The sequence below is a fragment of the Dermacentor variabilis genome, chromosome 6 (assembly GCF_050947875.1).
Source record: "Dermacentor variabilis isolate Ectoservices chromosome 6, ASM5094787v1, whole genome shotgun sequence".
In the NCBI taxonomy this organism is placed as follows: domain Eukaryota; kingdom Metazoa; phylum Arthropoda; class Arachnida; order Ixodida; family Ixodidae; genus Dermacentor; species Dermacentor variabilis.
In genome coordinates, this window is record NC_134573.1 from 143,604,078 (window position 1) to 143,626,185 (window position 22,108).

The 22,108-nt window shown below is 48.9% G+C and overlaps 1 protein-coding gene across 1 annotated transcript in view; it reads left to right on the forward strand.

Moving 5' to 3' along the window:
* LOC142586313 (chitinase-3-like protein 2) overlaps window positions 1-22,108 on the forward strand; it is a 39,412-nt gene that overhangs the window by 14,852 nt on the left and 2,452 nt on the right. The gene's annotated exons all lie outside the window — the stretch shown is intronic.

The following is a 22,108-nucleotide window of genomic DNA, read 5'->3' on the forward strand; positions in this document are numbered from 1 at the left end:
GAAAAATAGGTTAGTAAATAGATAAGTAAATATATTGATTGAGTGATTGATTGGCTTTAACGTCACAAAATGACGCTAGATCTAGGAAGCGTCGTAGCAAAAAGCTCCGGCTTGCTTTCGAACTATGTGGGGTTTTCTGAACATTCACTTAGATCTAAGTACAAAAACGTGTATTCTTTATTTAGCCCCCAACAGATGGAGGCCACCGAAGTCCAGAATCGAACCCGCGACCTCTTGTTCAGTATCAGAACACCGTAGCCACAGAGCGACCGCAATGTGTAGGTAAAACGAGGAATCTACAAACTGTAAACAATGGCGTGCTTTCAACCGCTTTATACAGGAGTGACTGCATGAGCAATATTTACCTTCATCGTTTAAGAAGAGAGAGACAGAGCGCAGGAATGCAGGGGAAGAAGTTTTTAAAAATTTCTGGGGTTTTATGTGCCAAAACCGCGATCCGATTACGAGGCTCGACTCGAATAATTTCGGCCACCTGGGAATCTTTACCGTTCGCCCAATGTGCGGTGCACGTACGTTTATTGGCTTTCTTTTTTTTTTTCGGCCTCATCGAAATCGAAATGATGATAAAGAAGTTTGTTTCACCTTTGTTTACCCCGAGTTCAATGTCTGTTGGCTTTTCGTGGTCTGTACACGACTAGACGTCCAGACTCTCGGTTTTATTGATCTTTCCCGTGCGTTCCACGCGTGTCATCACCGTCGTTAATCACTAATTTTGTTCCTATTTCTCCTCACTCAAGATTAGCGGGCTAGAGTGTACGAGCTTTGGTCCTTGTTGCAAACTTCACAGTAACTTCGCTGTAGTAGCTAGTCGCGTCACTCGATCTTCGGTACGCTTAACGCCAGGTGTCACTTAAGTCAAGGATGCGTTTCTGAATACTGGGGTTAGCCATTTGTGTAGTTATAACGTATAAAATTCAGAACCCTTCCAATGTGTGAAGATGAAAGACCAGCGAAGCTGTACTGCTCAATAGCTATATCAACTTCTATGTGGTGGTTATGCTATATGGTTTGACTAGAGGCACAAACACATAACCTCGTTGTTTGTTTCGTCTGTTTTTCATCTTTTTGTCTCTTTCCTTTATTTCCTTTCCTTTTTATTTTTTTTTACCTTATACATATATACTGACGTTTCGACATACATCGTCATAGACCAGCGAGCCCAGAGGGGTTTGTGCCATTGAGCTTGGACCCTTTCTGCACTAGCGCCAGGATCGGCCCACACGATTTGTTTTGGTCGACATCTCGGACAAGTTTTTTTTTTTTTTCGAGATCCTAGCCATTGACAGCTTTGCGGTTATATATATGGCGAGACAGCTGTTAAACCTCAACGCATTATTCAGCAGACCATGCGATCAAGCTCATCACACTGGCCATGACGATGAATACACATACAGACATAGGCGCCGACTACGTACTGGGGCGGGGGGAGGGGGGTCTCCGGGGCCTGAGCCCCCTCCGGAGTTCAGAGCCCCCGTCGGAGACACCGAAGCCTGCCTCTTCCGCCGCCGCCCCCCCCCTCCCCTCCCGCCCTCGCACAAACACACGCCTAAAATGTCATTGCCAGAGTTTTGTCAGTCACATCATTTGAGGTTTCTCTTGAGTTGCCTCGACCTTTTCACGTAAAATTTTACCATGGATAATAACTTACTGCATCGTTGCTGGCGCGGACTTACGCGGCTTTTAATTCATACTTTCACTTTATTTCTGCAAATCCTGAGAATAGGAGGACAGGCGTATTAGAATCACTAGAGGTGGCTGCCTCATTCTTATTTGTTCACTTCAACATCGTTTTAAATTACCACTGTAAACGCCATGCACAATATTGACACGTGTACTTATCTTTATCGGGCGACCACGTTTGGCCGCCTAACAAATTTAATCGCACAGCCTGGGATGCGCCTTCATGTATCCGAAGTTTCTGGAAAGTTATCGATGCTTCTATCCGGCTGTCTGTTGTCGCCGAACCTTGTGTTATCTGATTTCATCGCGTGACGCGAATGGTGTAGAACTTTGTGGAAGGCACGTGGGTCCGAACGATTAGTCTGGAACATTCGACGACTGCTGTATAAAAGCCGACGCGCTTGACCTGCTGATCAGATTTTCGACGATAGCCGACCGTGTTCGCCGCTATCGTTGTGCTATAAGTGTAGCCTGTCTGGTGGGCACAGGTTCGCCCAATAAAAGTTAGTTTTGTCGTTCACAGTATTGCTACTGTGTTCTTCAACGTCACCACCACGTGACAATTATTTAAATATATACAAAGGACAAAGTTTATATTTTTGAAAGAGAAGGCGGTAGCCCATTAAAGATTGTTTCTCGAGGTATGGATAGCCTATGCTTATAGAATGAATATGTTGCTGTATGTTCACACCGATTCAAATTGCTTTGCGTGCTTTTATTTAATTAATTTTTGTACCTAGGAAGAAGCTGCAGACTTCAGTGACCCCTTCGGCAGAGGCAGCAATCAACGGTGTGTGAAATGCATATTAATGATATGTCTCAGTATTGCTTCTCATTTCGTAAGCAACTCTAACTACTAAAAAAAACTTATAATTTACAAGATTAGGGAAGGAAACATCGTCACTTGCACGCAGAGATCATAAACATAGAGAGGGTTCCCCCATTTACTGATATATATATATATATATAATCAGGGTGTAGACGAACCGAATGTAAAAATACTGAAATATATCTATAGCGGCTCCACAGCCACCGTAGTCCTCCGCAAAGAAAGCAACAAAATCCCAATAAAGAAGGGCGTCAGGCAGGGAGATACGATCTCTCCAATGCTATTGACAGCGTGTTTACAGGAGATATTCAGAGACCTGGATTGGGAGGAATTGTGGATAAGCGTTAATGGAGAATACCTTAGTAACTTGCGAGTCGCTGATGATATTGCCGTGCATAGCAACTCAGGGGACCAATTGCAATGCATGATCACTGACCTGGACAGGCAAAGTAGAAGGGTGGGTCTAAAAATCTGCAGAAAACTAATGTTTAACAGTCTCGGAAGAGAACAGCAGTTTACAATAGGTAGCGAAGCACTGGAAATGCCTTAGGGCAGGTAGTGACAGCGGATCCGGATCATGAGACAAATAATCAGAATAAAAATGCACTGGAATGCGTTTGGCAGGCATTCTCAGATCATGAACAGCAGGTTGCCATTATCCCTCAAGAGAAAAGTGTATAATAGCTGTGTCTTACCAGTACTCACCTACGGGGCAGAAACTTGGAGGCTTACGAAAAGGGTTCTACTTAAATTGAGGAAGACGTAACGAGCTATGGAAAGAAGAATGATGGGTGTAACGTTAAGGGATAAGAATAGCGCAGATTGGGTGAGGGAACAAACGCGAGTTAATGACATCTTAGTTGAAATCGAGAAAAAGAAATGGGGCATAGGCAGGACATGTAATGAAGAGGAAAGATAAGCGATGGTCATTAAGGGTTACCGACTGGATTCTAAGAGAAGGGTAGCAGGGGGCAGTAGAAAGTTAGGTGGGCGGAAGAAATTAAGTTGGCGGAGACAACATGGATACAATTAGCACATGACCGGGTAGTTGGGGAAGTATGGGAGAGGCCTTTGCTCCGCAGTAGGCGTAGCCGGGCTGATGATTATATACATACATACACATGCATACATACATACATAGTTCGGAAAGCTGGTCGGGCCGCCACCTCACCCCCACCACCCCTGAAAAATTGAAACTTGCTGCCTACGTTTCTGAAGCGGCATTATCGATTCTGGAACTAAGTCCAAATCTTTATTTCAGTTCGCATATAACGACAGTGAACGCAGAAGTATTGATAATATGCACTACAAAAAAAAGTCAAAATGGTTACGACCGTACAATGTTCTCCGCAAACGGCAAAATAGTGCTATACAAACTACCTTCGCCATTTTGTTAAGTTCCAGTGAACATTGTACAGCAAGTACATGTTATAGAAAAGTAGAAGTGGATGCAAGCAGGTAAATTTACACAGGGCAGTGATTACTGAAGGACAGGAACGGTGATGAAACAGTCTGATCGAGACGCAACACCGCAGGCCTGTGCGGTGGTGGCATCCGATAAATGTCTCATCTTGCTGAACGGAGGTTCAGGATCCGCTTTTCTTGGCTGGGTAGTGGCACACAGCTTTTCCTTTAACACGACTAATGACTTTTTTTGAATAGGCTAGATACTATGCCAGCACTAGATTTCAAAGGATAAGCTCATGATCCTCACAAGCTAACGTAAATGTTTTATTGCCTTTAATTCACATCATACGACGTATGCCTTTTGCAATGGTACGCTGATGCTTCGCATTGGCCATGATGAATGACTTGATAAACAAGGATGATGTGGGTAAGGCAAAGATACAAATAGAGACCCCTTGGATTATAAAGCAAGTTGACAAGGCAAGGGCCATAGGCACATACACGAGTGGACGCCCTTCAATTAAGGAGAAGCCCAGAGCCAAAGTTGGAAGGGTTTCCCAAAAGATTCGCGACCATCACTGCGGAACCATCAACGAGCCTTCTGAAGGAATTCACCGATTAAACGAGGCCAGCCAACAAACATTTCATCGAAGTCAGAACGCCCCTCAGCGAAAATGACACACGCACACGCGCGCGCGCGAATCAGCGTACCATTACGAGAGCACAGAACGTGAATTAACGCACACCAAGCGCCAGGTTGACTGAGCAATGTACCCCAGATGAGGCGGCGTGTTTCGTGGAATTGTTTTGGGACGCTCGTCAAACGGTCACGGACTCTCAATACGAGTATATCTAACGGCCAGCTACCGGGCGGAACGGGCTCTCGCAGGGATGTCGTTGTCGGTGTTCGCCTCATGAATCCGTAGATTCGCAGCGTCCTCGAGGCATCACGGTGCACGCAGAGATTGGCTTTTCATGCAGCTCAACGTCATCGGGCCTAGAAATATGATGAACTGTCGCGAGCGCAGGGCTGGCCGCACTACGGTGAGCACCAGACTTCGTCGCCTACCACGCAGGCGAGAGAGATCTTGACGGGCTGCGGATGTGAAGACAAGGGTTGCCGATTGAAACGACAAAATAAAGAAAGCGTTTTAATGAGCCGTCAGCACATTGTCGCAGTACGCGTCGGAAGGACTCTTATTTACTTACGCAAAGTCGACGTACTGCAGGACCAGTAGTACAGATTTCTACATTCGCCAGACAACCAGCAGCTGCGAGGCTGGAGCAGAAGTGCACAGACGGTGGGACGACAGGCGCTGAAGGTCGCGAGTCTGGGGCGCAGGAAAATCCGCCGCACGTGACTGATGGTCAAGGCTGGGCAACTGAAACGACAAGGAGGCGCCGTGTGAAGCACTCGTCAGCACAATAGCACAGTAAGGGCCAGAAGAACTCTGAGGTACTTCCGCAATGTCGAGGTACTGCAGGTTTCTTCATTCGCCAGACAACCAGTAGGCTGGAGCAGAAGTGCACAAACGGTGGGATGACAGGCGCTGAACGTCATGCGTCTGGGACACGGCAGCGCGCAGGGACGTTGCTGGAGTGGGCCAGAAGCGGAGGCCTGGGATGTGGACCTGAAACTTAAGAAAGGGACAACTATTCTAATCACGAATATAACCAGAAAGTGTGTACTCACCGTGACGAGCGCCATCGCGTGAGCCGTGGGGGAGATGAACTCGTCAAACATGGACCGCGCGTCGAGCGACAAAAACACAGCGCAGCACAAGGAATGGAAAAGAAAAAAGTGGCCACGTACTTTGGCCGCAACGCGCCGCGGACCGAAGGCAACGTCCGTGCTTCAGCATAGCTGGACGAACTGGAAGCAATGCGCCACTGGGTTAGCCTGACGCTAATTCCGCATGCCACAGACTTCCGCGGTTCCACATTTCGGGCCCTTTCGCACGCGTGGACGCGAAACTGGCCGGGATGCGACAGCGCTCGGAATGGGCCGATGGCCGTGTCGCAAACGAGAGAGAAGACCCCTGCCAGCTGTGGCCTGCGCAGTGTGAGCTACCTGCCTAGTGTTAGCTAAGCCTGAAGCTATAGAATCGCCCCATCCCGTCCTCTCCGCTTCCGTCACGGCGACGTCCCGATGTGGCTGCGGCCGTCCAAGGAAGCTCGCGCCTAATTAAGCACTATACAGTTAACTGCATATAATTTGCCGATGTTGTCAATCAGTTTTGATGAGGAAGTTAATGGCCGCGCCGCCCTCGCAAGCTAAACACTCCCACCTCGGAAATTAGATGCCGAAGCGAGGCTGCGGTGACAGGTGAGTTGTCGCTCAGGGTAGCGCCACGGTCACTTGGTTGCACGAGCTTCGCCTACGGTTGTGACGATAAAAAAAGTCATGGCAAGCACGGGCGTTTGGAACGTAGCGCATTCGCACGTAAATAATGCAACCACGAATACAACGAGATGGCGTAAAACTTTCGGTCCCAGAAAAGGAAATCTCACTGTCGAAGTCAAAGGACTGTCAAAGGACGTCTGAATGTTGGCGAGAGCGGAGTCCTTCGTTGTTCCAACTAAAGTTATTGGACAAACAACGCCTCGAATATTGCAGCGACACAATCGAACGCGACAAAAGTCTTTCGGGGATTGCGCGGTGACTGACCGCGCGACTTCGAAGACCGCGTGAGGCGCCCGCACATCGGCGTCAGTTGCCTTGCTCAGGGCTGCGACAGTTACACCGCGAGCACATTCATGCCGCACTAACGGTGCTGCAAATCGGAATACGGCGCAAAAATATGCAGTGGCAGCGGGCAAGCAGAGCTGGAGTGCAGAGATGAGCGGCCTTGACCAGAGCGCGCCGCCCGGGTCCTGCGGTGCAAGACAGCACCGTCTAACGTTAGCCGCCGGGCTCGAGTAGTGCTGTGCAAGAAAAAAAAAAAAGGAAAGCAAGAGAGCCTGGTGCCTCATCGCTTCGTTGTCCAGTTCCCATATTGTGCGCTGGCTTCCCGCCGCCACGGTCGCGCTGCATGGCTACGTGGTTTTAACACGAGGCGCGGTCAGCCGCCATCACTCGCGGTTACTTGCGTGGCCGCCGTGGCAACGTCATTTTAAAGCCACCGTAGGAATCTCCGCGATAGGAACGCAGCGCGGCCACGGTGGTACGGTGGTACGCACGAGGTGGGTATCGGTCAAGGAAGCGAGGAGCAGGCATCCGACTCTCTACCGCGCGTGCGCAGTGGACACCGAACTCGAGCCCTGCGGTTGGCGTTAAGGCGAGCTGCTCCGCAGAGCCCCGGCGGCGAACCTCCGTACGTAACAGTATCGAAGACGATATATTCCTGCAACGAATTGAAAGACTTCAAGGCGCATTAAGAGGCCAGAAATATGAAGGGGGGGGGGGGGGGGACACGTTATATTTGGAGAAACACGCTAGTTACGCATCAACGGCTAAACATAGGATGGGGCCGTCATGCAGCTATAAAAAAAAAGCCACGTAAGATATAGGGCGTCCCAGTTAACGTTAGCCAAGCTGTTACAGAAGCGCAGTGCAAGGCGCTTTTAAGGCTATACGGTGTTCGGTTGCCAGAATTCTGACGATAGAACACCAAAGGTTTTATCTTGTTTTACACCGTGAATTCATTTTCTTTTTGTTTTTAAACAGCTTGGATAATCTTAGCTGTGATGTACAGTGCACACACACACTGTGGCTCACCTCGCAAGGCAGTTGAAGCGCGTGGCGACGACAGTGGCCTCGTTGTCCCTCGGGTTAAATGACATGGTCTGTTCGTACGTGAGAACACGCGCACAAAAGAAAAGACCACGGCAGGCACCACTTCAGACTTATCAGCAGAGCGTCGTGGGCATCAGGAGCGACAGCTCGTGCGCGAGAACGGATGCAATGGCCGCCACGCGTCGCATACGAATATTCCGTGAGCTCTAACGGGCCGTGCGAGCATTCCGGAGCAAAACGGAGTCCCGCAAACGCAATTGCAGAAGCCCTGGCCACAAGTGGAGCAGCGCCGCGACTTAAAGCTTCGAAGCACAGCAGAAAGGCAGCGGCGGAACCCATGGCTGTTTCGGAGGTCGGTGAAGTGGTGCACATCGCGCCTAACGTCGACAATCGCTGCAGGAGCATGCGTACAAGACGCAGAGGGGTTCAACTGCCACGGGCGGCTGCGGCGTCAAACGCAAGATGACTGGCGGGTCACTCGGCGGCCGCTTCTTAGAGCAAGATTTAAGCGCGCTTCTCAAGCTGTCGGCGCATGCGCTGCTGTGCCTGCTGGCGTCTTTCCTTAGTTCGCCGTATACGTCGTCGCTCGTCGCCACGCTGGACCGCAACGGCCGTTATCGCCGAGATCAACAACTCGGCTCAACTGCTGCTGGTCTGCAAGGAAAAAAAGAAGAAGAAAAAGAACGAGGAAACTGAAGGAAAATGATCGTTGCCATAATCTGGCCTTCCGTAATCCGCCGGTTTGGGAATGTTCCAGTAGCGTCCACTTTGTTCAACTGCGGCTGCGTGCTGCACCGAGGATTGTTGTACCGCCATAGAAGAAGGGTTGTACTACCACCCACAGCCGCATCGTCTGCCGATGGGGCACACGAACGTAACCGCCGCTCCGAACAAGTCACGCCGACGTCGTGTTTGCGACGCGCTGTCGCAACCCACGGGCGCGCACTGTACGGATCGTGTCGGAACCCCTTTTGAGTTTTCATTATCGATTTCATTTTCGTTCGCGCCGTCTCGTTACGGACTGCTAGCGACAGTGATTCGCCGTTCATTTGACGCGACTCCGCGTTCCAGTTGTTTCGATTTCATATCGCGCGCGCTCATATCGTGACGCCGACCGTCGTGGATATGCGAGCAGCGCGCTAAATCGCGGTTAACGGTTAAAAAAAATAATTTCAATTCGGTAGTTCAATTGGATTGATTGGAAGCATGCATTAATTCCTAAATCAGAAGATCGCTTGTTCTTTCCTCCGGCCGTCCGATAATCCTTAATTTGTACTTCGGAAAAAAACACAGGAACATATGTAACTTAGGCTCATCTCATCACGTATCTCACGGTGAATGTCGACGTTAACGAGATTAGCATTCAACCACTGTAACGACCAATGGTATCGCCGAAGATACCTTTATTTGGAATCTGCAGTGGTTGCTCTGCGATTTGCGTTGTTTCCGATATATCCAACACACACCGTATCCGGGATGAGCCCACTTGGCTGCGACACCCGCTCCCTGTATATAGTGTCGGCTTCGGGCGTGACAACACACGACAACCATACCCCTGCAAACACACCACTGTCGCAGCTGATCTCCTTTGTGTACGTACCAGTCGGAACGGCAAACGTCACGCTAACGTTAAACGTCAAGCAATAAGACCGACGCTTTCCCGTCGCTCTCCTCTATTGACCCATCGGGACACGCGACGGCTGCAGCACCCCTGGTGGCGCGTCCTAATCCCGCCAGCGCAACCCAGCTGCCAAGCGCTGTTCCTTCTGGCCAAAAAGCAGTTGCGAACGATTACTACGCCTACTAAGGCGTACAGGTGATTCAGGAACAACGGCGAAATCTTATCGCTTCGTAAGCTAACCGATCGAAGCTCTCGACCGTTTCCGAACCACAAGCGCTCAATGACTACTCCTATACCATACCATCCCTAAAAACCTGCGTAGTAGCTCCGATAATCCAAAAGGTATCGCCGATGCAGTTTTACGAATTTTCGGAAAAAGATAAAACGCCGTGAGCATTACATGACGCGTTGCGCGGCGCGCGTGTCTTTTAACCCAACTTCATGACTTTTTAAGGTTTCGGGTCCATGATTTAAGAGGAAGCTTTAGCTCGAGTGCTCCTATCTAAATACATGTAAAAGGAGAATTCGTTTTTCTCGGCAACCACCACACCGAATTTGACGAGGTTTGTTGCATTTACAAGAAAAACTCAAAATCTAGTGACTGTTGGTTTCGAATTTTATGCGAAGCATATTACTAGAGCTCAACCCAGCTCCTCAGGCGCGGCGGTGTCGCCTTCAATACCACGTGACATCGTGACGTCACGACAGAGGAGAAACGGGGCTCCAACTCGCGCCGTCGCTCGCGGCGTCGCCTTCAAGGCTGACCACGTGACACCGTGACGTCACGACAGAGGAGAAACGGGGCTCCAAACTCGCGCCGTCGCGCGCGGCGTCGCGGCTGCGCTTGTTTCTAGGTGGCTTTGGCTCAACTCTTGCATGATGGGCTGGGTGGGAATCGAACCAGGGTCTCCGGAGTGTGAGACGGAGACGCTACCACTGAGCCACGAGTACGATGCTTCAAAGCGGTACAAAAGCGCCTCTAAGTGAATGCGGTGTTGCCTTAGAAACGAGCTGTTTCTAAGGCTCAGGCGTGCGTCGCTTGCTCAGGCGCACATTTCGTTGCCACGCCGAACGCTGCGTTGCTCGACGCTCACCGCGTCCAATGCGGAGCGCGTAGTCGCTGCGCCGTAGCCCATTGTCTTACACCCCTTGGCGGGTCGACGGGAACGCTGTCGCGTTCCACTCTTGAAGGCGAAGCAGAGTAACGCATGAGTTGTTTCTTCGTCTAGCCGAACCAAATATAGCCAAGCAACAGCAGTTCACCAGGCTAAACAGTGGTTCAACAACTAAAATAAAGGCTAGTATGCTTCGCATCCTGGGCTTAACCTTAGCTAAGCCACAGCCATTTTTTGAGTTAGATTGTCAATTTTTTTATTAAAAATTGGCAAAAATCGAAAATTTTCAAAGAACGGAACTATCAAGTTTACAACTCTGTAACTTAACCACTAAATATGATAATACAATTCTGTGAATTGCACCTAATGGTACATCTAAAGCGGACAAAATTGATATGTTACACATGAATATAAAAAAATTTAATCATAGGGAAATACAACTTTTGCAAAACCGTTGTAACCAACGTAACAAATTCACGTAAGATGTAAAATGACATATTGAATTTGTCCGCTTTGAATGATCTAATGAATGCCGTTTACAGAACCGCGATATCAGTTCTTGATGCAGAGCTATGAATTTGTAAACTTCGTGGTTCTATTTTTTTCAAACGGTCAAATATTTGAAAATCGTTTTAAGAAAATTCATGCCCTAAATCGAAATTCCGCTTCCAACAGTCACTAGAATTTAGCTTTCTCTTTCAAATGCGACAAATTTCATCCAAATCGGTCCAGGGGTTATCTCATAAAAACGTTTTTGCGTTTTACATGTATTTGAATAGGCCGCGTCGGAGTTGGGCCCGAGCTAAAGCTTCCTCTTAAACCGCGTTCAACACATTGCAAAGTGTTGTTCAGGAGCTCACTCGACACGCCGTGTCCTGCCCCTTCGAAGAGCGATTTGAAACTGGCGGCGGTCCGAAGCCGATCATCAGTCGCAGTATATATATATATATATATATATATATATATATATATATATATATATATATATATATATATATATATATATATATATATATATATATATATATATATATATATATATATATATATATATGTATGTGTGTGTGTGTGTGTGTGTGTGTGTGTGTGTGTGTGTGTGTGTGTGTGTGTGTGTGTGTGTGTGTGTGTGTGTGTGTGTACTGTTACGAGCTCTGTCATGAACCACGGCTGCCGCGCAACCAGGTGGAAGAAAGAAGAGAACGACGTTGGCCAAGCTGCCTCGGGACCGCTCTCGAAACACGCCTATCAACCAGATTCATCTGGTTCTGTATTAAACACCTTGTGTGTAACATTTGGTGAAGCTCTGCTGCGTAACTCCCACGACCTACAAAGAAGCCATCAGCACAAGAGCTAGCCGAAACCGTCGCCTCGCCGGACTTTCGCCGTCGCGTTCAATCATGGCCACAGAGCAAAATACCCTCACCAGCAATGCCTTGGCGAGCCCAGACCCTATCCAGCACTACCGAGAGCCACGTACGTTCTCGGCGAAGGCAGACGATGATGTGGATGAGTGGCTAACCCATTACGAAAGGGTAAGCCAATACAATAACTGGAACACTGCCAATCAGCTTAGGAACGTTGTTTTCGTCTTGGCTGGCATGGCGTTGGTATGGTACGACAACCACGCGGACATGCTAACTACATGGACACGCTTTGTTGAAGAGATCAAGAAGTGTTTCGGTGAATCGGACGCAAGGAATAAACGTGCGGAATTCATATTAGCCCAGAGAGCTCAGGTACCCGGCGAGACTTGCACTACCTATATCTAAGAAATCTTGAAGCTGTGCCCAACCGTCAACCCTCAAATGACAGAGGAAGATAAAGTGGGGCACGTGGTAAAAGGAATAGTGGAAGACGTGTACAACTTCCTCATTGGTAAAGAGAACTTGCACACTGTATCAGAACTGATACGGCACTGCCGTACGTTCGAGGCGCTGAAGACTCGCCGAATTGCACCAAAGTTTGGACGGCTGGCCAATGTAACGACCGTAGCAAGTGTTGACACGAGTCCTCCGCACCCAGACCTTTCGTCCGCCATCCGCCAGATAGTCCGCGAGGAGCTCCAGCGACATGACGAACAGGCACGTTATGAGGCGCGACGTTGCAGCTCCTCCGTTTTCCGAGACACTCTTTGGGAACCCCCTTCGGCTACTTGGAACCACTCGGTGAACGTCGCGGATCTTAACGGCTCCAGAGACGAACCGCATTACGGTACGATCGAACCACCACGCAATGATTTGCCCCTCAACGTTTTAATCCACGCCCGCGCAACTTTCGTCCACGAAGACTTGCCGCTACCTACGACTTTCAAGGGGAAGAGCCTCGTTACCCTCAACCGATGTCTTCGGCAGAATACTTCAATCCGCATTGTGAAGTTCGCCCTTTGCCAGTGTGTTACTTCTGCGGCATGCCTGGCCATATGGCTAGGTACTGTGGCCGACGCCGAGCATCGAACTACGGATCGTCAGCGCCGACTATGCGGTCTCGCGGTCGTACACTGCGCACTCAGTTTCCAGGAGACTCCACTTTAGGAAGCCACTTCCTAGAGGACCGATGCACCGCCCAGTAGACCTACTCTGGAGGAGAAAGAACACGGAACCGCTACCGCTCTCCTGTCTCTGAGCGTACTCTGACGCCACCACCAGCCTTCCGAGCCTCCCGATCACCATCCCCTCGGCCGCGATTCATGTCACCATCGCCTCGGCGCCGTTTCGTATCGCCTAAGCGGGGAAACTGGCCAGCGCGGCCGATGGAAGTGAGGTCGCCGGAAAATGTGCGCTGCCGACTCAACTGCTTCCAGCTATTTTCATGCTGAAGAATAAGGTTCATGTACTGATTAATGGGGTCTCTACAATGGCTTTAGTCGACGTGGGAGCAACTGTCTCGGTCATGAGTGTGGGGTTTAAATGCCTTCTGGGACGCAAGGTTATGTTTCGTTGGGACCAGCGCACAAGTTTCCATGAATTCAGTGGTGAATCATTATATTCGGTTGGTGTGTGTAACGTGGATGTGTCTTTGGGTGGGAAAGTTTTTAATGCAGAGCTTACTGTTCTCCCTCGCTTCTCGCATGACGGGATTCTGGGGACAGACTTTATGCAATTGTGTGGTGCCAATGTTGACTGCCGGACGGGAAAACTCAGTGTCGACGCCAGTGTTTCGGCTGTGCTCTTTGAAGGTGCAGCTAGCCCGGAGAGTGTGTTGTGCGTGTCTGATGATACAGATGTGCCCGCCTTATCCGTGATGCATGTTGCCGTCGCCTGTTCATCTCCGACTCCTATCTCGTACGGTGCTGCAGTGGAACCTGTACATCGGAACTGGCAAAAAAAAAAAACGTGTTATTTCCACACTGCGTGGTCTCAGTGACCAATGGATGCGCGGGGATATGGGCGCTAAACTGTTCCATTGAAGCGGCAGTGCTACCTCAAGGCCTAAAGAGTGCCACGTTTCAAGAAGACTCGCCCGTATCGGTGGCAGTACATAAAAAGCTACCCGATGGAGGAGCAACCAGTGTCTCGAGCCCCGGGAGCTCGAAGATACTTTCCATGATTGATAAATCACTCAGCGATCACGAGCGTCGAGTGTTGATGGCCCTGCTTACGAAACACACCTCGGTATTCGACTTTGCGCAGCACGATGGCCCGCCATCGATTCCTGCGTCCAGAACTCGTCACCGCATCAACACAGGAGCCGCCCAGCCAATCCGACAAAAACCCTATCGTGTGTCCCCGTCAGAACGCACGATAATCAGCAATCAAGTCCAAGAAATGCTATGCAAAGGCGTCATTCGAGAATCATCTAGTCCTTGGGCAGCCCCGCGATATTGGTGAGGAAGACAGACGGTACCTGGCGGTTCTGCGTTGATTATCGTCGCCTAAACGGCGTTATTAAGAAAGATGTATATCCGCTCCCACGAATTTACGACGCCATCGACTGTCTCTTTGCGGCATCTTACTTTTCCTCTATTGATTTAGGGTCAGGTTACTGGCAAATTCCTATACACAAGGACGACAGAGGAAAGACAGCATTTGTAACGCCCGACGGATTATTTGAGTTTAACGTGATGCCTTTCGGGTTGTGTAACGCGCCCGAAACGTTCGAAGGGTTCATGGACACGATATTACGCGGCTTAAAATGGGAAGTTTGCATGTGCTACTTAGACGACGTTGTGATCTTCGGGCGAACGTTTAGTGAGCACAACAAACGTTTGGACTTAGTCTTGAACTGCTTGGAGAACGGTTCTTGTGCTCAATTACAAAAAAATGCCGTTTTGAGGAACGACAAACTCTTGTGCTAGGACATCTGGTCGATAAAGAAGGCATCCGACCAGATCCAGAAAAGACTGCGGTCGTAGAAGCATTTAAGGTACCCAACTCTGTCAAGCAGTTAAGAAGTTTCTTGGGCTTGTGCTCCTACTTTCGTCGATTCATCCCCCCCCCCCCCCAGTTTGCTGCCGTGGCTCATCCCCTTACACGCCTTCTCCAAAAAGGCGTTCCCTTTGAGTGGACTGCAGATTGCGATTCATCGTTTCGCCAGCTCAAGTTCCTGTTGACGTCCCAACCAATTCTTCGCCACTTTGATCCTTCATCACCAACTGAGATTCACACCGATGCCAGTGGTGTAGGCATGAGTGCTGTGCTAGTTCAGCGTGTTGGCGACAGTGAGCACGTGATCTCGTATACGCTAGCCGGTCCAACTGAGCCACCGACGGCGGTTTCTACGCTTGTTTTCAGAGCGTGCTTTGCGGGGCGGTCAGCTCGTTGTGCTTTAGCTAGCCGCTTACAGTATACGTACAGCTGTGAGCAAAAGTATACTGACCATAGGGTCTCAAAAAAAAATTTCTTTGCAATAAGCGTGCATAAACTGAAATTGACGAGTAGTCCGGAAAGTTCGCACTGCCAAGTTTGGACTGCAGTCCTCAATTTCAAGTTGCATTCGCTGGCTGATGAAAAAATCGGCTCTGTCGCGCATTCTCTGGTCCGTATACTTTTGCTCACGGGTGTACATCCCCGAGCTGCCTGCCGCAGCAGTGTCATTCTGCTGCCCAACACGAGGCCGCCGGTTCGGTTCCCGACCGCGGCGGCCGCCACATTCTGATGTAGTAAGAAAATGCTCGTGTACTTATATGTGTACAATCGGCGTCACCCTTGTGTGGAACGCGGGAACGGCGGCCTTCGGGGCGTTCAAGAGCCAGTCAGCGACGTCTAACGGCAGCTGCTGGGCACGTGTGGGCCCAGCAAAACTACCGTTAGTCGTCGCTGGCTGGCTCTTGAACGCCCCGAAGGCCGCTGTTCAAGCGTTCCACACAAGGGTGACGCCGACTGTACGTACGTGTCCTTACATAAAAAATCACCGCGGCCGTTATGAGCGGTCGTGTCTGACGTTGGTCGCGTCGGGACCGATTGTGTGGCATTTTCTACGTTTATCGCGGTTATCGACAACACGGAGTGCCTCGCTTACCTTACCGTCAACGCATCTTTCCAGTATATTTAGAAGGGTAATTTACTTGCGTCTTGGAGGAAAATAAAAAAAAAAGTAAGAAAACAACGCAAAAGTACGACGACGACTGCAGCATATCAAGCACAGTTAACCTTGACAATATTATATCCGACAGTGGCATTGCAATAACGCGAAAATGTAGCAGGTGTGCTGTCCCTGCTTCTTGAAAATAAAAAAAAAGAACGGTCACCAGGTGCTGATGGAATACCGAACGCTTCTTTTTTGAGGTGTGCCAAACGATGCTCTAAGTGCCTCTGCTTTATATATAAGAAATTTCTCGCCCGGAAATTCAATTCGATCGGAAGCATGCAATTATACCTAAATCAGAAGATCGCTTCTTCCTTCTTCCGACCGTCCGATATCCTTACTTTGTACGTCATCAAAAACACAAAAACATGTGTTATTTAGACTCACCTCAGAACGTTTTCCATGGTGAATGTCAACGTTAACGCGATTAGCATTCAACCAATGTAACGGCCAACGGTATTGCCGAATATACCTGTATTTGGAATCTGCAGTGGTCGCTCTATGATTTGCATTGTTTCTGATATATGCGACACACACCGTCTCCGCGATGAGACCGACCCCCGCTCCCTGTATATATAATAGAGTCGGCATCGGGCGTGACAACACATGGCGACCATAACACTGCAAACACACCAGTGTTCCTGCTGATCTCCTGTGCGTACCTACCATTCGGAACGGCAAAAGTAAGGCTAACGTTAAAAGTCAAGCAATGAGTTCGACGCTTTCCCGTCGTTCCCGTCTCGCGCCCCATCGGGACGCTTGCAGCGCCCTTGGTGGCGCACCCGATCCCGCCAGCTCAACCCAGCTGCCAAGGGCTCTTCCTTCTGCCCACAAAGTAGATGCGAACATTTAGTACACCGACTAAGGAGTTTAGGTGATTCAGGCGCAACGGCGAAATCTTATCGTTTCGCAAAACTACCGCACGAACACACTCACACCGTTTCCGGACCCTAAGCACTCTATACCATGCCATCCCTAAAGACCTGCGTTGTAGCTCCGACAATCCCAAAGGTATCGCCGATGCAGTTTTTCAAATTTATGGATAAACTTAAAACGCCCTGAACAAGACATGAAACGTTGCTCGGCGCGCGTATCCCTTAATCAAAGTTCATAACTGTTTGAGGTCTCGACTCCATGATTTAAACCGCGTTCAGTAGACTGCAAAGTGTTTCTCAGGAGCTCACTCGACAAGCCCTGTCCTTCGCCTTCCAAGAGCGATTTTCAACTGACGGTGGTCCGAAGCCGATCGCCATCAGTCGTAGAATGTGTGTGTGTGCGTGTGTGTGCGTGCGTGCGTGCGTGTGTGTGTGTGTGCGTGTGTGTGTGTGCGTGTGTGCGCGTGCGTGCGTGCGTGCATGCGTGTGTGTGTGTGTGTGTGTGTGTGTGTGTGTGTGTGTGTGTGTGTGTGTGTGTGTGTGTGTGTGTGTGTGTGTGTGTGTGTGTGTGTGTGTGTGTGTGTGTGTGTGTGTGTGTGCGTGTGTGTGTGTGTGTGTGTGCGTGCGTGTGCGTGTGTGTTTGTGTGTGTGTGTGTGCGCGCTCATACACGCACACTTCACACAGATAAACTTTATTTTTCACTCTGCCGCTCTCAATGCTAATGGATAATGCCGTCGGGAAGAAAAACGGAATAGCTAACGTCCACAAAAACACCTGAGGCTGCGAGTTCATAAAGCACGAAAACAAGCAAGAGCTACGGCCAGACGGCAAACTAACGCAAACTGCAACGATCATGTCGGCACGCTGGAAACTATATTCTAAAGTAAAATGAAAAAATATAGTAATAAGACAGCAAGAAAGCAACACCAACGAAAACAAAACACGTAAGGAAGATAACAGACAACGCATGTAAACAACTAAACACCAAAAAGACAACAACAGCAACCGTAACGGTATCTATAATGAAAAGGAGCGTGGTGCGGAATGTGAGTGAAAAATGGAATAACAATATTACAAGATGTCAGGAAAAAATAAAAAAACTTTTCTTGTCGATGCGCCACTGGTCCATCCTGATAGCTAATGCGTTCTAAGAATCTCTAAGATATGAGATTAATTTTCTGGTTAGTCTAATCGACAGTGCGCTAAGAAAATTATTGCCTTTTAAAGCAATTTCGTGCGCTTGAAATAATAAACACGCTTAAGGGTCCTTAAAGGGCTTAAGCACACTTATTTTTTTTTTAATCCGGCATCCACCCACGTCTTACAGTGGCCATCGCGCTCCGGTTCTTGGTCGCAAATTGTACGCCCGCTAACGAAGTCTCGCGTAGAGGCGCATATCCCCATTTATCCACGTAGCAGCGATAACAAGGCAACGACACATTGTGAACCACGCCCCCTGAACGTTTTACAAACCCTCTGGTGTGACTGTCACACCTCTTCGCAGTGCTGGCGTTTTCCTGCTCTACACGCCTGCACAACCTTCCAAGCTTTTTCGGAGGTGTGAGAAATAATATCAGCGTCCAATTTTTCGTTCTATAGCTTTTTGATCAGGTGGGGTATGCTGCGGACGTATAGGGAATGACGCTTTTCGCCTTCCTTTGGAACTTTTGAACGAGTTTTTCCCCAAACCAGACGTTCTGACGTTTGGTTTGCACGAGCGGCTTTGACTCAAGTACTGTCCGCGCACGTCTGTACACCCTCTCTCTCTCCCTTCTCCTTTCCCCAACGTAGGGTAGCCAACCAGAATCTTGACTGGTTAACATCCCTGCCTTCCCTATCTCTCTCTCTCTCTCTCTCTCTCTCTTCCCTAAAGTGCTGACGAAAGACGGGCACGCATGCGCATTCGGCAGCTCTCGAACCCAGGCTCGCTGCCGTCCGAGGGCACAGCAATGCAGTTTGGCCTAAAGTTGGTGCGCGAGCATATGCAGGGACACACTAATTTGTATTTGCTCCCGAAAGCTCCTATTTAAAGGGACGCTAAAGAGAGAAGCAAATTAATGCGCGCTGGTGAGGCAAATACGAAGCTCCATGTCTGTGCCCCACTCACGCAATCACCCATGTCGTCGATCTGGTTGAGTCCAGTGTCCGAACGTGGAGTTTCGTATGACGCAGCGAAGCAGGGCGTTAGTCTCGCTTCGCGATAACGCAAACCGTACTTTAGCAGAAGGATTAGCCGAAGCTGTTTTTGCATTCAGGATGTGCCTGTTCATTTAGTAGGGCGCCACAATGCGCAGGTATCCATTGAAATACGATACTGTGGCCATTTCGTTTCGCAAGATCGAGCAGTCTTCTAGAGGTAAGGTATATTACAAGCCTTGTAATATACCAGATGCAAACTGGCTTTGCATCGCACAATACCGTCCGTGTGCGAGAAGGCATTTCGGAAAGAAACCGAATTGCTTCCCGGATTGCAACAAGTTGATGTTGACTTGTGGTCTACTTTGAACAGTCGAGTGATGACGATTTGCGAGATGATGAAGTGTGCAGCACAGTGGCCTAACCCGGTGGTGGCAGATCGCGCCCCACACGCCTAAAATGTCCTTGCCAGAGTTCTGTCACTCACATCATTTGAGGTTTCTTTTGAGTTGCCTCGACCTTTTCACTTAAAATTTTACTGGGGCTAATAGCTTACTGCGGCGTTGTTGGCTCAGACGTGCACGGCATTTAATTCATACTTTCGCTTTATTTCTGCAAATTCTGACGGTAGGAGGACAAGCGCATTAGAATCATTAGCGGCGGCTGCCTCATCAATAGTTTGTCGCTTCAACATTGTTTTAAGTTTCCAATGTACAGTGTAAACACCATGCACATGCACAATGTATTTAAATATACGCGCATCACATCTTACATTTTTGAAAGAGAAGGCGGTAGCAAATTTTAAAAAAATTTTCTCAAGGTATGGATAGCATATGCCTAGAGAATGAATATGTTGCAGTATGCTCACTTCGCTTCAAATTGATTTGCGTGCTTCTTTGAGCTAGGAAAAAAACCTGCGGACTTCAGTACCCCTTCGGCAGTCCTTTATCAATGGTGTGTGAAATGCACATGAATGATATGTGTCTCAGTATGCTTCTATTTCCAGTGCGCAACGCTAACTACAAAAAAAAAACGCTTCTAATAATTTACAACGTTTATTAGTTATGGAAACATCGTTACTTGCACGCAGGTGTCATAAATATATAGAGGGTGCCTCAATTAACTATCATGCACCCAAATTAAAAAAAGAAGGGCAATTGCGTTATTGTTACAGTTGAGTAGCTGCCAGTAATTTTTTCGCTGTGAGATTTAATTTGGTAACTGTAATTTTTAACTAACTCGAGACATACTATCCTAATTATCAAAGTGTCACTGAGGCTCTTGTAGGCACAGCCAAGGGACATCTAATTGAGGTACTTTCAACGACGTACTAATTGCGCGCTCTTTTTTTCCGACTGATAAATAAACCCGACGAAATACGAAAAATGCCACGTGACGGCGCTCCCACCCACATCATAAAGCAGTGCCCTCGAATAAGCTCCCTCTGAGTTAGCCAGAACTAAACAAAGGAAATAAAGAAAAACATCGTGATCGAGCTAGTTCCTTATCAGCCGTTCCCCGGCTGAAGTGACACGTCGCGTTTGGTGTTAATTCGAAACAAGCTGTAATAGCAGTTGTCTTAGCGTAGATAAGGTGCACGGGTGGTTTTTTTTTTCTTCTTTTTTTGCCACAAGACCTATCACCACAAATGCGAATTGACAACGTCAGTGCAAAAGTATAAAGGTGCGCATTGTTTCATCCCAGTCGTCATGTCTTTAATAAGCAGAAAGAAAACATGATCCTTGCCATGGGAGCTGCAAATGGCAACAAGAGCAAGGCCGCAAATATATATCAGTCATGGAAGTGTGGCGGTAGACCAAACGCATCGACTATCGTCAGAAATTATGAAAACCTGAGACAGACCGGCAGCTTCCAAAAATAGGGGCGGAGGACTCCGTCTTTGATTCCTAGTCTAGGCGCGGATGTTCTAGCATTTATGGCCTCAAACCCTCATGCTAGTGTGCGGGACGTGGCCGCCTAGGTACCAATTTCCAAGTCGCCAGTTTGGAGGATTCTGAATGACGCAGCCTTTCACCCGTACCACGTTAACCTGCACCAATGCTTGGAAGATAGGGACCTGCAGAAACGTCTAGATTTCTCGAATTCAGCCCTCAGAAAAGCCGATGAGTCACCGGACGTTTTGAGCAGCATCATGCGCACAGATGAAGCAAATTTTCGCAGGAACGGCCAGGTAAATTTGCATAATTGACACTATCGGAGCGACTCCAGTCCACGCTGGGTACTCGGCACTAAGCGCACTCGGCATCAGTACCAGTGGTTGTTCAATGTGCGGTTAGAAATTTACGCCTGTGCTATAATCGGTCCCATCTTCGAGCACACATTGAACTGGACAGCGTTACGTGGATGAAATCCTTGGAGGAGTGGTGGATGTGTTTCTCAGCGAAATCCCTCTGTCACATCTTCCACGTCTGTGGTACAAGCAAGGTGGGGCACCAACACACAGCAGCAGCCGAGCACGAAAGTGGCTGGACGCGACTTTTCATGCGCAGTAGATTGGAAAGCACGGGCCTGTAAATTGGCGGCCTAAGTCACCTCAGCTGTCTCCACTCGAATTCTTTCTTCGCGGTAGTGTGAAAGGTCGTGTTCACATGACCGAGACGGACGTCGGATGAGCTCAAGGCAAGGATAACGGACGTATTCCGTAGAATTCCAGCGTCGGTCATCAAGAAGCCGCCGAAGACGTGATAAAGCGTACTCAGTACAGAACTGCGTAGCTGCAGAAGAAGGCCTATTCGAACACGTACGCTAGGCATCAGCTGGTGTTCAACGGCGCTTACGAATTCATAGATCATAACGGCACACTGAAATCTGATGGCTTTAAATGCGCAAGCATTTTTATCCTTACCCAACGGCAAAATTGTCCCTCCGTCCGTCCCTTAAGACGATCGCTTTCAGCATAGCGCCCGCCGCAGCGAGCGAATTCACCTTCGTGCTGCCTCTCGCTTCAACGCCAACGAAGCGGCGAGAACGCATCGCTCACGGAGCTGTCAGCACAGGCCACACACCCTGCTGCTTTCACAGGTCGTTTCGATGCCGGAGCACGGTTGATCGCGGTTTATAGTGGTTCAGTGCACCTAATAAATGTTGCATATATTTCCTTCATTTGCTACATCTCCTTGCTCATTTCATCCGACGTCCACATC